A 17,403-nucleotide genomic window follows, 5' to 3' on the forward strand; every position below is an offset into this window, starting at 1 on the left:
TCAGCGGCCCTGCACTGGGCACTTCTTTGACCCTTGTTGGACAGGTGATCATACCCTGGCCCCTCTGCTAGTGACTCCTGCTCCCAGGAGGCTGGGCTGGGGTTCAAAAATCTGGACCCTACAGCCGTATTGCCAGTAAAGATAATTAGTGTCCTCCTCCTGCCTTAGAAAACCAAACAGAACTTCCTCCGGACAGAAGATGACTGATTATATAAGATTGTCCAGGAACAATGCTCCTCTTTTACCCATAGTCACTCAGAAGCAGATGCAGAATTTGGCATGGAGGCCGGGTAAGGGCACTTTGCCTTTGTATTCTACACTCTTCTGTTCGTTTTTTTCCTCCAAGAAATGAATTCATGTTATTATTCTGATACCAATTCTGCTGTGTGGGTTTTACTCCCACACCACCAAGCAATTCTCCAATACCAACTGGGTGCTCTACAATTCAACTCAGTTCTTATACTATTTACCTGGAGCGGGCATCTGATCCCACAGGGGAAGGGTTCAGTCCTACAAGACTGCCTTCCCCCTGCCCCGACACACATTTCAGATGCCAATCAAATCCAGGCTGTCAGCGGTGCTTCTGACCCACTGGCTACAGATCAGAGGTCCCCAAAACTCCCCACATTGGGTTCAACTAATTTGCTAGAGTGGCTTACAAAACTCAGAGAAATAGTTTCTTACTAGATTACTAGTTTGTTATAAAAGGATATAACTCAGGAACAGGCAGATGGAAGAGGACGCTCCCGGAATCTCCACACGATCACCAGTCTGGGAAGCTCTCCTAGTACAGTCCTTTCGGGTTTTATGGAGGCTTCATTACATAGACAGGATTAAAATCATTGGTTACCAGTGATTGATTCCACCTCCAGGCTCTCTCCCTTCCCCAGAGCATGGGTGGGGCTGAAAGTTCCAACCCTCTATTCACCGGGATGGTTCCCTGGCAACCAGTCCCTATCCTTAGGGGCTTTCCAAAAGTCACTTCATTAACACAAATCCAGGTGTGGTCAAAAGGGGTTTGTTTTAAATATCAAGACACCTCTATAGCTCTTATCACTAAGGTAATTCCAAGGGATTTAGGATCTCTGTGCCAGAAACACAGATGAAGACCAAATTATATATATTTCTTATAAATCACAATATCACACGTGGGTTGTGCAAAGTTTTTAGAGAGGTAAAAAGGGCTGGTGCCATTTACACAGCAGAACTTTTATAAAGGATCAAACTTAACTTACACGATAGCTGCATGGTCTGCACCTGGACCATAGCAGGTACTCAGAAAGAATATTATTTTGTCAATTTAAAATGCTTTATAGAAGTAGATGAAGTGAGGTGATGGGATCTCAGAGCCCCGTGACCTTCTGGGAATCATCTGCAAAGATGTGGGGACGGAGAGGAGGGCAACATCAGCGGCATGGGCTCTAGACACCTTCCCCTTTTTTTTTCCAGTACACGGGCCTCTCACTCTTGTGGCCTCTCCCGTTGAGGAGCACAGGCTCCGGACACGCAGGCTCAGCGGCCATGGCTCACGGGCCCAGCTGCTCCGCGGGATCCTGCTCCATGGGATCCTCCCGGACCGGGGCATGAACTCGTGTCCCCTGCATCGGCAGGCGGACTCTCAAGCACTGCACCACCGGGGAAGCCCTCACTGCCTTATTGATAGAAACAGCCCCTTGCACTCACCGTGGGCCAAGTACCTGGAAGACAAGACAGAGCAGAGGACCACACCAGCATTCCGGGAAGAATGAAGGAGGGAGCAGAGGCTCTGCAGGAAGGCTCAGCTCTGGTGTCTCGCCTGCCCTGGGCCCCTCTGCTAGGCTTGTAGGACCTTACCTCAGCACCTGTGCCAAGCTGGGAACTCTCTCCTCGTTTGGGAAATTGCTTTTGTCTTTCCACACACGAGGAAGCTGAGGCCCGCAGGCTGAAGTTCGGCTGCCCAGCTTTCTGGCTCAGGGCTCCTGCTCCTCAAGTGCGTGTGGGCCCTTAGCTGCTGCCTCCCACCCACACCGTGCAGTTTGCAGGGCTGAGGGCGAAGGCCAGACCAAAAGCCACCAGGCAGTTCCTTAGAGTGTGCGGTCTGCAACACCCCCAGTACGAATATTTTAGGCCCGTGTCATCAATACCTGAGCAATTCTAGAGCCGCTGAGGCCCTGGCCTGGGAGGAGGGGTTAGTGGCTGGGGGCCTTGGCATCATCCCCTGTCCTCTGCTCTGCGAAACTTGGGCAGGTCATGCAGACCAAGCGGTGTGCAACCTGGGCCTAAGGAGGGAATTCCATGGTTCTGTCGTCCGGCTTTGGCTTGCCAGGGGTCTGGCCTTCCTGCTCACTCTGAAACCACCTAGAGAGGGCCTTTGGGAACTCTCTGAGGCCGCTGTTGGCGCTGCCAGAGCTGAAGAGTGTGCAGAGATAAGGCTGTGATGCCCAGGGCCTGCCCCGGAGCACAGAGAGCCTGGACCGCCCATTCTCAAACTCTGGGGAGAGGGAGGGCCCACTGCTGCTTTGCCAAGAGGCAGCTGCCTGCCAGGGGAATTGCTCAAGAAGGGATGTTTTTAACAGTTTTACCCATTTGTTCATGGATTTAGTAAACATTGGCCAACCACTAGTTCTTCCTTACAAGGGTGACCAGTTGGGAGCAAGGTCACTTGGCCCTGAAGGGCAAATGGTTACCTGCAGAGGAGTCTACCTTCTTGCATTTTCTATCAGGGAAAGCAAAGAATTGTATACAGAACATTCAGAGCTGCTTGAAGATGTTGCCACACTTGCCAGATTTTGGAGCTGCCGTTTTCCTTTGGGCTAAATCTCGGAACCACCAGCAGAAGAAGAAATCTCCTCTGGGGAGGAAGGTCAAAGTCATCATGTAGCTCAAACAGTTATTTTGGGGCGCCACCTAATGGTTAAAGTTCCAAACTGCTCATCTCAAGGTCAGGCGGAGGTAGGGGTGGGGAGGCGAGGATGGGGAGGGTGCAGGCAGAGAGGTCGGAGGGAAGGTGGCTTTCCCCACCATGTGGGCTCTGAGACCTGGGAAGAGCACATGCACCGAACGTCACTCCAATCCTAGGACCCGCCTTTGCTTCTTTCTCTGACCCCGCTCGCAGCCGTTTTATTGGGCATACTCTGACATTCCTGGTGGAAATGCAACAGGACACAGCTCGATGGAGATAATTGGCGATATCGAGCAAAATCATGTGTGCTTTTGCCCTTTGACCTGGCATTCTAGGGAGCCACGCCAAAAATACTCTGGAAAAATAATGATAATAATAATATTAGTGTGTGACGTACTAGGCACTGCAGGATTTTTCGTTACAGCAAAGGACTCAGAATAACTCAAATGCCCATCACAGGGGCCTGATGACATACACTGGCCTACATCCCCACAAACAATTCCAGCCAGTGGTCCAGGCTCTGCAGTGGTGACAAATAACACTCAGAGCCCAGTCTGGAGTGGGGCTGGTCCCTGGGGCGGTGGGGAAGGACAGCAGGGCGAGCCCAGAGCCCGTAGTTAAGGAGCCTTCTACTCACACCTCATTCCTAAAAGCCAGCTTTGTGTGCCGACTTTGTGTGTCCACCATTGTGTTTCCCGCATCTGTGGCCAGTGTGTTCCTGCTGAGCGCCCACCTCGTGTCTTGATTCTGTGTGCCTGACGTGGTATACTCAGTACTGTGTGCCTGGCATTTGGCACCAGGCACTGTGTGTCTGACTTTGTGTACACAGCACTGAGTGCCAGCTCGTGTTTGCCCGGAGTTGTGTGCTCAGCGTTGTGCATCTGATACAATGTTGTATGTCCAGGGTGTGTACCTCACACGTGTGCTCAGCATCTTGTTCCTGGTGTGTGTGCATGCCTGGGACAGTGTGTCCACGGTTGTGTGTCCTGTGCTGTGTGTCTAGTTCTGTGTGCCCAGCATTATATGTTGCATGGTGTTGCCTGGCGTTGTGTGTCCGGAATTGTGTTCCTGGAGTGTGGACCTGGCCTTGTGGGCTGAGACTGTGTGCCCAGCATCGTGTGCCTGGCTCTGTGTTCCCAGAATTTTGGTCCTGCCGCGTGTACGCGGTGTGTGCCTCTGGCACGTACTGCAGCCTTGTGAGCTCACTGTTGTGTTCCCAGATATCAGGCCTGGTCTGGGGTGCCTCCCAGGGGTTGTCTGATGTGTGTGTCTATTGCCTGAGGTCTTGTGCGCAGCACCAGGTAGTGTGGGCCCACTGTTGTGTGCATGGTGTTTTGTGCATTTGGGTTCCTGGCAGTTGTGCCTGGTGTTATACTCTGAGCGTGTGCCAGGCTTCTGTGCCCCAAGTGTGTGTGCCTGACACTCGTGTCAATGTTTTGTGCCTGGTGTTATGTGCCCCACAGAGTACGCATAGCGCTGTGTTGTGGCGTGTGTGTCTGGTGTATGTTACTAGCATATGCTCTTGCCATGTGTAGCTGGCATAGTGTCAGCTTCTGTTCCTGCTGTGGGTGCCAGGCATGTCCCCGGTGTGTGTGTGTTCCTATCATGTGTGCCCGGCTTGCTGGGCTGTCATTGTAGGCCTGACTTCGTGTGCCAGTGTTGTGGTGCTGGTGCTGCGTGTTTGGTGATGCATGCTTGGCGTGTGTGTCCACTCTCGTGGGCCTGGAGTGTGGGCCTGTGTGTGGCCAGTGTTTCCTGCCCAGTGTGTGTGCCTGGTGCTGTGTCCTGGCGACGTGTGTCCTGTGATGTACACCTTGTGTTTGCAGCCTGGGCACTGGCGAGTGTGCCCGGTGTTGTGTGCCCAGCCTGGCCCGTGTATGTGGCATTGTGTACCTGGCGCCCAGCGGCCCCATTGCGCAACTTAGTCCTGACTCACGCCTGCTGGAGGCACTGGTGTGGCTGCACCATCCCTCTGCAGGGTGGGGTTCAGGGCCCATCCTAGCCTTGGCCCCGTGCGGGTCCATGTAGCCCCTTCCTCTCCATGAGCTCACATCCCTGTTAACACACTTCTGCTCGGAAGACTCCCAAGTGTAGCCTCTTCGGGGGATCAGCCTCCATCTCAAAGACACCCCATTCATTTGGAGAGTCCCAGCAGGGTAAGATGACTTGCGCAGGCCTCGTCTCCTGGGCCTGGTGAGGCTGCAGACAGAGCGGAGTTCCTGGAGAGGCCTCAGGCCCGGTCGGGCACTGCCATCCAAGCCTGAATGTGGAGGAGACTTGTTCCCCCAATTCTATGTTGTCCCCAAAGCAGCATGACTCCCAGCTCACATCTCACACATCTCCCTCAAAAATCGCCCCTTCGTCTCTGCTTCCCTTTCCCTGTGGGGCACAGAAGGAGTTCCCAGGGCTTCCTTGCAGGGTAAAACCCTGCTCCCCTCTCAGGCCTTCCTCCTCTTATCCCCAGGCCCCTCCCGGGCCCCCTCTTCGCACGCAGACATGGGCTTGGACGGGCCTCCAGTTCCCAAGGGTGACGTGTGTCCTGCCCAGGAAGGGTGTCTGCACGGTGTAAGTTCGCGGGCCCTGCAGGGGCCACCATACATCCAGTCCTGCAGGCCCAGCCCCCCCGGGAACAGCAGCAAAACCCAACACCAAGGCTAAGGACAGGCTGTGACAGCACATCGCGTGCGGGGCCTTGGAATTTTGAGGTGATTGTAGATTTCTGTGCAGTTATATGTCCGAATGCCTCAATCACATTTTTTTCTCTTTTAATTTTCCCAACTATTACCTAGCTTTGCAAAAATTAGCTCTTTCTACTCTGAGGGTCATGAGAGGGGGCCGTATAGAAAGGTTTGTTGTCTGAAGCTCTGGGACACTAATTTCATTAAGCACCAACTATGACAGGGATCATGATTAAGATCAAGGATTAGAAACACTGTCTTTGTCTACTATCAGCCTGTTTCCCACCCATGAAACTTTTATTTTAAAATATGAATTTGTAACCAAAAGTATCACATTAATAAAAAAAAAGGAGGTGGCTTCCCCTCCCACCTTGACTGGGTCCAGTTCTCAGGTCTCCTGGCTGAGCGCGACACCTCCTGATGCAGCCACCAGGTGGCAGAGCCCACTCTGTCCAGGGAAGCAGGTCCTTGGTCGCCTCTTCCATAGCTGGACGAGGGACCTTTGCCTGTTTCAAGAGCCTGTCTCATCTCAGACCCCTTCTGAATGGGGATAAGAGGTGTAGACGTCAAAGTCAGTCAATGACTTGGACCTCCAGACAAGCGGAAGAGGTGAACGTCATTCAAAGCAGGGAGATTATCATACTAAGTGAAGTAAGCTAGACAGAGAAAGACCAATATATGATTTGGCTTATATGTGGAATCTAAAAAAATGATACAAATGAACTTATTTACAAAACAGAAACAGACCCACAGACATAGAAAACAAACTAATGATTACCAAAGGGGAAATGGGGGGAGGGATAAATTAGGAGTTTGGGATTAGCAGACACAAACTACTATCTATAAAACAGACACCTAACAAGGACCTACTGTATAGCACAGGGAACTATACTCAATATTTTGTAAAAATCTATAAGGGAAAAGAATCTGAAAAAATAGACATATATGTACATAAAACTGAATCACTTTGCTGTACACCTGAAACTAACACAACATTGTAAATCAACTATAATTCAAAAAAATTAAAATAAAAGCAGGGAGTTTAAAAATGTATAGAAAAGCACAAACCCAACTGTATAACAAGCATTTACAATACGTGTGTGTGTGGGGGTGGGGGGCTATTGGATGCTTTAATTTTAATTTAATGTCTTAAAATCAGGACTTGCCTGTGTTTCCCTGCTGGCCGTCAGAAGCATCCAATCCTCCACCTCTGTTTATCTCCTTAATATGAGGGTCTGGGTGGGAAGGGTCTCAGAGACTGCGTTCTCTGGGACTCTCTGACCAAAAGGAAGTCAACCAGAGACATCCCCTCCTGAAATCCCAGGACTGTTCAGGTTTGAAGCAAACCTGATACAGGTGCTGTTGTCTGGGGCTCAGCTCTCTGGATCCTGCAGCATCCTGATGCCACAACCCTTCCTGCTCAATCCTGGAGGCTGTGCTATGGTCCTGCCCTGACTCAGGTTTCCTGCAGTTCCTGAGATGCTGATGTTATTTTTCTTTTCAGTGCTCTTATATATGTATTTTCTTCTTCTTTCTAAGCACACAGAGCCCTGTGGGAGGCACTGTTGTGTGTTAGGACCGTCGCTGACCTATACCCACCCTGTCAGGTCAGGCCTGGTTCAGTGCCCTCTGTTCTGGGAAACCCTCTACACTCCCGGGGAGACCCCCAGAGCTACCCTCGTGACCCAGAGCTCAGGGAGCACACGTACCTCAGTCCCACGCTGCCCTTGGCTCTGGGGAGCATGGGAAAGTGCCTCTCCCACAGGGCGAGGGTGGGGGTTTGCACGTCTGTTGCTACGTGTGTGGGAAATTAAATCTCATATTGTATTTTGCAGCTAATTATGTCCATGCTCTGTCTTATCCAGTTCAGCTTAAAGGACCAAAGTCCTCCAGAGTCCCTGCTGCCTCAGGAGAGCTCGCTGTGCCCTATGAACCTTCCCCGCTGCTGCAAGTTCTGGAAAGGACATCTCAGAAAACAGGCTTTTGAATTTTTAAATTTACATTTAAAAGTAGTTGTTTGATATTTGAATATGGTCAGGCTCTGAAATTGTGTATTCTAATACAGAATGAATGAAAGGTGGTCGCATAGAGGGCATTCCACTAAGAGACGAAGAGAGTGACAGCCGGTCTGTGACAAGGTCACTGTAGCCAGCCTTCGAGTCCCTACGATTATCTGCACTGGGATTCAGCTTGTGTGAGGACCGGGACCTTCGGGCTGGAATCTTTACCTGAGGCTACTGTGGAGGACAGGATTGGGCCTCGGAGAGTCCTTGTTAGTCTGAGAGTCTCCTGGGTGGTCTGTTTGCTCTTTGACACCCTTTTACGTCCTGGTCTGGGTTGTTCCTTAACATTTACTTCATTTCCGAACAGTTCACCACGTTCTCAGAAAGGAGAGTGAGTTGAGTTACAACCATTGTTCTGTGTGGTCCGGTTGGTGCCAGGCAGGGCTGTGATCTTGGTATTTTAGAATGTGTCTGATGTGGGTTTCTGTTTGGTCTTTTGGGGAGACCCAAGTGAAGCCTACCACAATTCTGGAGAGTGTATGTTTATTGAGCAGCAGAGGATTCATGGGTCATGGACACAAAGAGCGTCTTGCTTTTCCAGTGAGTTCATAAAGGAAATGGGCCCAGTCTGAATCTTGAGTGGGCTTGGGGACTCACAGATGGGACCTCACTCACAGAAGGAAGGTTTTCTTTTCAGGCTACGGGAGAGGAACGTGTCGAGGACAGAGGTGGGGCCAGCCCTGGGTTTTACAGGGTGGTGTAGGATTCCTAGTGATGATGCAAACGATGCAAGTAGGATTAGAAAAGGACGACAGGAGCCAGATCCAGAAGGTCTTGATCGGAATTGGGATCAGGGAGGGGTTTAAGTATTTAGGTAGCTTGCTTAATATTTTTTGTCCTATGCACAACAATCCAAGTGGGGAAAGACTGTAGGGCAACCACCGTGCCCCAGTCCTCGTGGGAGGTGAGGCACGTGTGAGGCAGGGGTGGAGAGCAGATGGGATGTGAGGGCTCGACGAAACCTAGTTCCTGATTGGTCAGGGAGCCGGAGAAGGGGCTGGGATCTGGGGCTTCCAGCTCACGCAGGAGCAGGGAGGACCAGGGAGTCACGCAGAGCTGGAGCGTCTGGCTAGCTTGTCCGTTCCGTGGTTCATCTTTGTTTCATATATTTCGTCATATCTTTTACCCGTGTGTGAGGAGCAAGAGGACCTTTTCCCAATTAAAGGAAAAAATATTAATCCTTTTTTTTTTTTAACAGCTTGCCTTAATGACTACTGTTAGGACGTGGTATGTCAGCCTAAGGCTCATAATTTCATTAACTTGGAAATATTAACGTATGGGCAGAGTGCAATGGGAAGCCACTTATACATTTCATAGCTTGACATTGATGAATGTATTAGGGAAACAGTTACTTAACATCGCAACCTGGCGGTATCGTCTAGGGAGGGTGAAGGGGGGCGACGTGCCAGTGGATATCAAATGTGCAAACTGGTAAGGGAGACCTAGATGCGCCTCCATTTGGCAGATCTCTTCCAAGCTGTGCTGTGCGGGTTAGGATTGAGTGGGGAATAAAGATGGTCCAGAGTCAGGCCTGCCTCCCCCAGTGCTGTGGAGGAAGTGGAAAGGCCCTGGTCCTCTTCAGGGTTGGATGTCTGAGGTTTTTGCTGTGGCCTGTTCCCAGGGTCCCTACCAACCCCTATTCCTGGTGAGAGAATGCTGGATACCCAGGGACACCCTGACACTCGGTTCATAATTACTGAGGAAATGCTGACAGAATTCCAACTACACACACGCAGGGGATATTTTAGTGATCAGCAGAATAGCCCAAGAAAGTCATTAGGAAATTACAGGCTGAATATTAGCTGAGAAAAGGCAGGAAATTGAATGAAGTCCGCATGAGGGCACAGGAAGGCATTCTTCTAGCTGTCTGCTCAGAAAGGTCTTTGAAGGATGGCAAATCAGTGTGTCGGAGATGAAACTGGGCCCTGAGATCAGCCCCTGCGAACAACCCGTGAGAAGGAGGCTAGCTGGCCAAATAGGTAGCCTTCCTGGAGACCTTTCCTTTCTGCTGCATGTTTGCGGTTGGCTCAGAATCCAGGTGCATGAATCCAGCCAATTTACAGTGGACAGAAAAAGCGTGCAAGAGTTCAGTTAGAGGATTGCACACAGGCTGTGCAAATCAGCCATAAACACTGCCTGGGGCCTCCATCCCCGTGTCCAGAAAGCATAGGGAAAGCGCTGTCAGGTCCACCCTGCTGAATGCTAGAACCCCAGAGGGAGCCTGCAGTCTGTCCACGGAACTCTACTTATATCTGCCAACAGAGAAGTTCTCTGCCAGTACGGTGACTATAAATGAGAAGATTTCAGGTAAGCCCGGGATGACAGAAAAATAAGGCAGACAATATGAGGTTGTGTTTCCCAGGCCTTCTGCCAGGGGCCTCTTAAATATCTCTGTCCAACAGCAGAGGCTGCCTCTCTAAATGCTGGAGGGCTCCTGACTCTGGCTTCATCCCTGGGTGCTCTGTGCTGTTTCCTCTGTGCTTCTTCCCTTTGACTGGAAGCACTTCTCTCTTAAGATGTGTTCAAGCGACCGTCACGATGCAGTCGTGTGAGTCTCGGGGGTGCCTGTCGTCTTCCCCCTGGGGTCAGCCTCACTGCAGTCCTTCCACCCCTGTAATTGTTTTCCCAGTGAGCACTCTGCCACGTGTGTTGACAAAGGGACAACCAGAGCAGATGTCAGGAAACCAAGTGGGGCCTGCCCTGTCAGTCACCCTAGAGAACAACCCTTCCCTGGGGAAGGTGTGTAAACCAAAGACACTTTGTGCCAGACCAGATAGCTGAGGCACTCTGAAAAGCTTCTTGTTACAAGGCTGCACGTGTGCACACGTGTATGGGCACGTGGGGTGGGGAGGTGGTGTGCACAGGGAGGAAGGGACAGAATGGAAGCAGGACTCAGACAAGGGTTCCTTTGTTTTTCTGATTATCTGCTAAAGATGACGAATGTCAGGATTACAGAGGATCAGAAGTGGGATCTCCAAGCTCACTCCCCTGACTTTAGCCAGGAGGCGGGGGGCGGAGTGGGGGGTGTACTGAAAATCCAGCTGAAAGGCCCCAGGACTCACATTCCAGCCTCCTGAATCCTACTGCACCACCTACCTCTGCAAGTCCTGGGGATGCAGATCCTGATAGGGCCACCAACTACTCTGCGTTCTGCACGATGGCATTTCCTCTGCCACTCTGCTCCCTCCTGGATGAATTCTGCACGGGCCGCTGAGCAGGGTGATTGGGGTGCCACCAATGTGTGCAATCCTCCCAGCCTGCCAACGCAAGCTGAACTGATTCCAATTATGTTAAGAAAGCTGAAGATAACTCGAGGTTCTGTTGTATTGAGTCCTTTTCTAAAGTGAAGAACATTTAAATAGATTACAATTGTATATTCTTGGCCATTTTCTGTTGGCTGGTGGAGGGACTGGAAGGAGTGAATAATAGAGTCGATTCTTAGAGCGGAAAATGGCTTGTTTCCGGCTCATAGGAAGTTCCGTGGCTTTTGAAATATGATTAAGCGTGGTGTAAACGAAGCCTTGGCAGGTGTTCAATGCAGCAACACTACTCTGCAGATCTGTTCTGCCCCAGGTCTGAGTTGTGTTCTTGGGATATAAAGCTGAGTGAGGCATCACTAGTCATCTTTCAGCCTCACGGCAAGCAAAGGAGGTCCCTGGTGTCTTGAAAACGCAGAAGACAGAGCCACTGACACTTCCAGGAGGTAGATGGATCGGAGGAAAGCTGTAGGGAGGAGGCAGCCTTTGACTGAATCTTGAGGCAAACCAGGTGGGGTCCAGGACAGAGGAGGCAGAGGGCCATGAATCCTCGGTCTGGTTTGGGTAGCCAGAGGCTGGAAGGCAGACTGCCTGGTCGAAGTGGCTGGACTTGAAGGTGGACGGGCAGGGTGGGTCTCCAGGGGCACAGTGCTTTGAAGAGGAAGGATGTGGTCTGTGTTTCAGAACAAGGACTCTGACAGCGGTAGGAGGATGGGGCAGGGCTGCTGTCATTGCAGGGGTATTGGGGACTTTGTGTGGACGACACAGGACTGAACCTGGCCCTGCAGAGGAGCAGAGGGACAGGAGCGGTGGACGTGTCTGGGGCAGAGTGGACGGGACTGTGGGGAGGAGAGGGAAGGAGGACTTGGGGACACAGCTGAGGTCCCCAGCTTGGAGGCCGAGAGAAGGACAACACTTCTGGGTGACACAGGGCACTTGGCAGAGGTGGCAGTTTCAGGGAGAAAAAGGATGCACTCATTTATTTTTCATTTTTTATTTTAGAATAATTAGACCTACAGAAAAGTTTTTAAACCAGTACAAAGAATTATTATAAACACTTCACACAGCTCCCCCTAATTGTTAATAATGGTATAATTATCAAAACCAGGAAGTGAACATGGAAACAATACCATTAATTGAGCTACAGACTTCACTGAAATTTTATCAGCCAATGTGCCGGGTTTTTGTTTCTCTGAGTTGAGGTGCTAACAGACAAACTTTGGTCTCAGGGGAGTAACATGTATAATGAGACCTTTGTTTTCTTTTTCCATCAATGCTCTGTACTTTGCTTTGTTGGCCTTTTTGGTGGATATATTCTTTATACTATTTCTTTTTCAATCCCTTTGATGACATTTTATTTTACATATGTATACACATATATCCAGTATATACACATATCATATTGCATGCCAGCTCTCCCTCCCCTCCACTGTCTCAGAATTGTTTTTATTTGCAAGACTTAAATCCCCTTACCTGTATTGTAAGAAATGTCTTAGAAGTGTCAGCTACCTAACATCACTATGCGCCCGCATGGCACTGTCTGCTCCATCAGCCCTGCAGGTAGAGGCACCAGCACAGAGTGGGGCCCTCAGAGCTGGCCCTGCTCCTGACTGTTTGGCCGTACACAAGCATCCTGTTACACTTTCTGTTTTTGCCCTCCTGACTCTTTCAGTTTCTCTACTTTTTTCTAAGCAATGGTAACTTGTGCTCTTTCTCTTTCTCTAGTGATTTTGAAGGAGACATTCTCTTCAAGCTCCTAGTGGTTGCCTTTAGGTTGGTGGAACTCTCCTGTAGGTTCTTACTGAAGGTCTCCATGCTGTCCCACCCAGGCGACTCCTGTGGCCTTCAGCCCATCTTCCTTCCCAGTGATCTCTCTCCATGGCAGTTCCCAGGATGCTGCATGTGCACTGCTCCCCTTGCTGTGCCCCTCTCCTGCTTCACTCTGCAGGTTAGATTGCCTCGGGCCTTGGGCCTGGGATGGTTCCTCGTCTCTCTCTGCATCTGTCCCAGGTGATCTCCTTCATTTTATTGCTCTAAGTTCCGTTCCCCATCCACATCTCCAGCTACGATCTCTCTTCTGAGCTTCAGATTTCTGTAGTTGACTGCCCTCTGGAGAGCTCAGCTTGGATGTCCCACAGGGAGCCCAAACCTAACAGGTTCCTGACTGCACACAGAATCCCCACTGCTCTCCTGGCCCTCACTCCGTGTGGCCATTCTTTTTCTCTCCTTCCCTTCACTCGCCACAACCAAATCATCAGCAAATCCTGCAGATTCTCTCTATGTCTACGTATCACTCATTCACATCTCCCTGATTCCCCATCACCCATGAACAGCTCTTCGCTGAACAATTGCAAAAGCTTTCTGAATGATCTCATTCACTTTCCAAAGCAGCCTCTACTCAGAGGCTAGACTGGGCTTCTGTAATTGAAAGCCAAATTATGTCACTTCCTTGCCTAGGGAAACATGGGCTTATCTGTTGAAGATGGGAGTGCAAAATGTTACAGAACATAATGCAGGGCAATTGGGAATTTGTATCAAAATGACAAATGCACTTACCTTTTGATTCAGCAGTACCTTCTGGGAATTTGTCTCCTGCATGTGTTTGCACACATGGGAAGTGATATACATACAAACTTATCCTCAGCAGCACTGAAACAGCAAAGTGTGGCAAACAACTCAAAAGCCCACCAGTAGGAAACTGGATACATAAGCTATGGTCTAGCCCCACAATAGAATTCCTTGAAGCAGCAGAAGAAACAAAGATTGAGGAAGCTCCCATATGCTGCTATGAAAATATCTCTAGAAAATCCTGTTGCATGAAAAAAGCAAGTTGAAAATAGTATTTCATAGTATGCCATCTTTTATATAAGAAAGAAGAATTTATGTTTGCTTGAGGTTGGGGTTGATGAGGTAGACAAGAACAGGGGTAGAAGTGGGATTCCTCATTGCATTCGGTGTTAAAGTGTTTTGATTTGATTTTTGAACCTTGTTGAATATACTATTGATACACAGGCCTCTCCTACACTAAGTGCTCAGTTCCCTGCCAACCTCAGTTCTCTCCCAACTTCAGGGCCTGCCTGAAATGCTCATCACCCTTCTTGAGCAGCTGGGTCTTCTCAGGTTTCAGGGTGCAGCTTACACGCCACCCAGAAAGGACCTTGCTGACCAAGCAGCAGACAGGAGTTTGTCTTGTTTCATTATCTGCCCTTAATGCCCTGTTTGCTACATTCATGCAACATTCTGTACAGTTTGCAATTTCCTACTTTGTTGTTAGTTTGTTTATCTCTGCTACTCATCAGTTAGTCCAAGAGAGCAAACATCACTTCATCTCATTCAAAATCCCAAGCTTTCAATATGTTTCTTGAGAAAATGAAAGAACATGCTTAAGCCTGTATTTATCTGATCAAAGTTTTCTAGCAAAGTAATGAACGAAATTACTTTTCTCCCCCATATTGATTGAAGAATTTTGCTCACTTTACCTTCTTTTGGTCTTTCAATCTCCCTTTGAAAGTTATATAACTGATAGTTAACATTTAAATATTCATTTAAAAGAAAAGAATTTTGAATTGTGCATGAAGCTTTGTTACCATATTTATAACATTTATTTATACCCAATCCATATGTTCAAACTGTTTCAATGTTTAACTGCCAACTCTTCTATGACTTTTTAGTTCTTGTTTTCGTGGGTTTTTTTTCTATTTTCATGTTTCTCTCACTCTGCTTCAATAATCCTTTTAATATTTTTTTCACCCCTCAGGAAGTGTATGGAAGTGGTGGATTTTCTGAGACCTGGTAATGCTGCCTTTCCTTGTGACCCATAGGTTGTCTGAATTTTACATTCCCTCTTCCCCACCTATTCCTTCCAAGGCTCAGGAGACACTCCAGGGCATCTCCTGACATTGGCTAGCACAGAGTTTTTAGTTTCTTTCTTGTTAAAATTTAAAAATGTCACTAAGGTTTCTGTATTGTTCTTTTTGCATTAGTATTATTTGAAAATAGGAAACCTATCATAAATGTGGATTAAAATCTTGGCATTTGTAGCAACACAGATGGACCTAGAGATTATCATACTAAATGAAGTAAGCCAGGCAAAGACAAATATCATGTAATATCACTTATATGTGGTATCTAAAAAAATGATACAAATGAACGTATATACAAAACAGAAATAGACCCACAGACATAGAAAACAAACTTATGGTTAGCAAAGGGGAAACGTGGGGAGGGATAAATTAGGAGTTTGGAATTAACATATATACACTACTATATATAAAATAGATAACCGGTAAGGACCTACTGTATAGCACAGGGAACTATACTCAATATTTTGTAATAACCTAAGGGAAAAAACCAGAAAAAGAAAAAAAATATATATATATATATAACTAAATCACTTTACTGTACACCTGAAAATAACACAACATTGTAAATCAACTATACTTCAATAAAAAAGATAGAATTAAAACAAAACAAAACAAAAAAATCTTGGGTTTTTGCTTTTGTTTTGTTCAGGAAACATTTTTCTTCTGCAATACCAGGGACTATTATTTTAACTGGCATGGGAGGGGATAGATATTTTTAAGTTTTAATTCTAAGGAATTATTTTATAATTTAATTTTATAGGGTCTGAGTAAAGCATTAGCAATTAAATTTCCCAGTTTATTTTTTATTTCATTTTATTTTTTTACATCTTTATTAGAGTATAATTGCTTTACAATGGTGTGTTAGTTTCTGCTTTATAACAAAGTGAATCAGTTATACATATACATATGTTCCCATATCTCTTCCCTCTTGCATCTCCCTCCCTCCCACCCTCCCTATCCCATCCCTCCAGGTGGTCACAAAGCACCGAGCTGATCTCCCTGTGCTATGCGGCTGCTTTCCACTAGCTATCTACCTTACATTTGGTAGCATATATATGTCCATGCCACTCTCTCGCTTTGTCACAGCTCACCCTTCCCCCTCCCCATATCCTCAAGTCCATTCTCCAGTAGGTCTGTGTCTTTATTCCTGTCTTACCCCTAGGTTCTTCATGACTTTTTTTCCCTTAAATTCCATATATATGTGTTAGCATATGGTATTTGTCTTTCTCTTTCTGATTTACTTCACTCTGTATGACAGACTCTAGTTCTATCCACCTCATTACAAATAGCTCAATTTCGTTTCTTTTTATGGCTGAGTAATATTCCATTGTATATGTGTGCCACATCTTCTTCATCCATTCATCCGATGATGGACACTTAGGTTGTTTCCATCTCTGGGCTATTGTAAGTAGAGCTGCAATGAACATTTTGGTACATGACTCTTTTTGAATGATGGTTTTCTCAGGGTATATGCCCAGTAGTGGGATTGCTGGGTCATATGGTAGCTCTATTTGTAGTTTTTTAAGGAACCTCCATACTGTTCTCCATAGTGGCTGTACCAATTCACATTCCCACCAGCAGTGCAAGAATGTTCCCTTTTCTCCACACCCTCTCCAGCATTTATTGTTCCTAGATTTTTTGATGATGGCCATTCTGACTGGTGTGAGATGATATCTCATTGTCGTTTTGATTTGCATTTCTCTAATGATTAGTTATGTTTAGCATCCTTTCATGTGTTTGTTGGCAGTCTGTATATCTTCTTTGGAGAAATGTCTGTTTAGGTTTTCTGCCCATTTTTGGATTGGGTTGTTTGCTTTTTTGTTACTGAGGTACATGAGCTGCTTATAAATTTTGGAGATTAATCCTTTGTCAGTTGCTTCATTTGCAAATATTTTCTCCCATTCTGAGGGTTGTCTTTTGGTCTTGTTTATGGTTTCCTTTGCTGTGCAAAAGCTTTGAAGTTTCATTAGGTCCCATTTGTTTATTTTTGTTTTTATTTCCATTTGTCTAGGAGGTGGGTCAAAAGGGATCTTGCTGTGATTTATGTCATAGAGTATTCTGCCTATGTTTTCCTCTAAGAGTTTGATGGTGTCTGGCCTTACATTTAGGTCTTTAATCCATTTTGAGCTTATTTTTGTGTATGGTGTTAGGGAGTGATCTAACCTCATACTTTTACATGTACCTGTCCAGTTTTCCCAGCTCGACCTAAGAGTCAATGTTGTGCAACTAGGTTGCTCTCTTAAAAATGAAGATGTGGGTCCAAGCTACATTCTTCCCAGGAATCTATATCACTTTAATTTTCATGGCACACTTGTGAGGTCTGCGATGTGAATACATAGCAGATCTAACTCTAAATCTGCTAGGATAATCTTGGAGTCAGGAGATCACCAAATCTTTTGATGATTTGCGAGACCCATTGCTCCCAGCTGATGCTGCAGAAGAAAAATAAAGCTACCTTCTAAAGTGAGAGCTAAAAGTAGTGTTGCTACCCCACTTTTACACCAAAAAAGAGGTAGCCTAACCTCAAATTCCACAGTACGCTTCCCTGGTGGCGCAATGGTTGAGAGTCCGCTTGCCGATGCAGCGGACGCGGATTCGTGCCCCGGTCCGGGAGGATCCCACGTGCCGCGGAGCGGCTGGGCCCGTGAGTGGTGAGCCATG

This window comes from Tursiops truncatus, chromosome 2, assembly GCF_011762595.2.
Source record: "Tursiops truncatus isolate mTurTru1 chromosome 2, mTurTru1.mat.Y, whole genome shotgun sequence".
In the NCBI taxonomy this organism is placed as follows: domain Eukaryota; kingdom Metazoa; phylum Chordata; class Mammalia; order Artiodactyla; family Delphinidae; genus Tursiops; species Tursiops truncatus.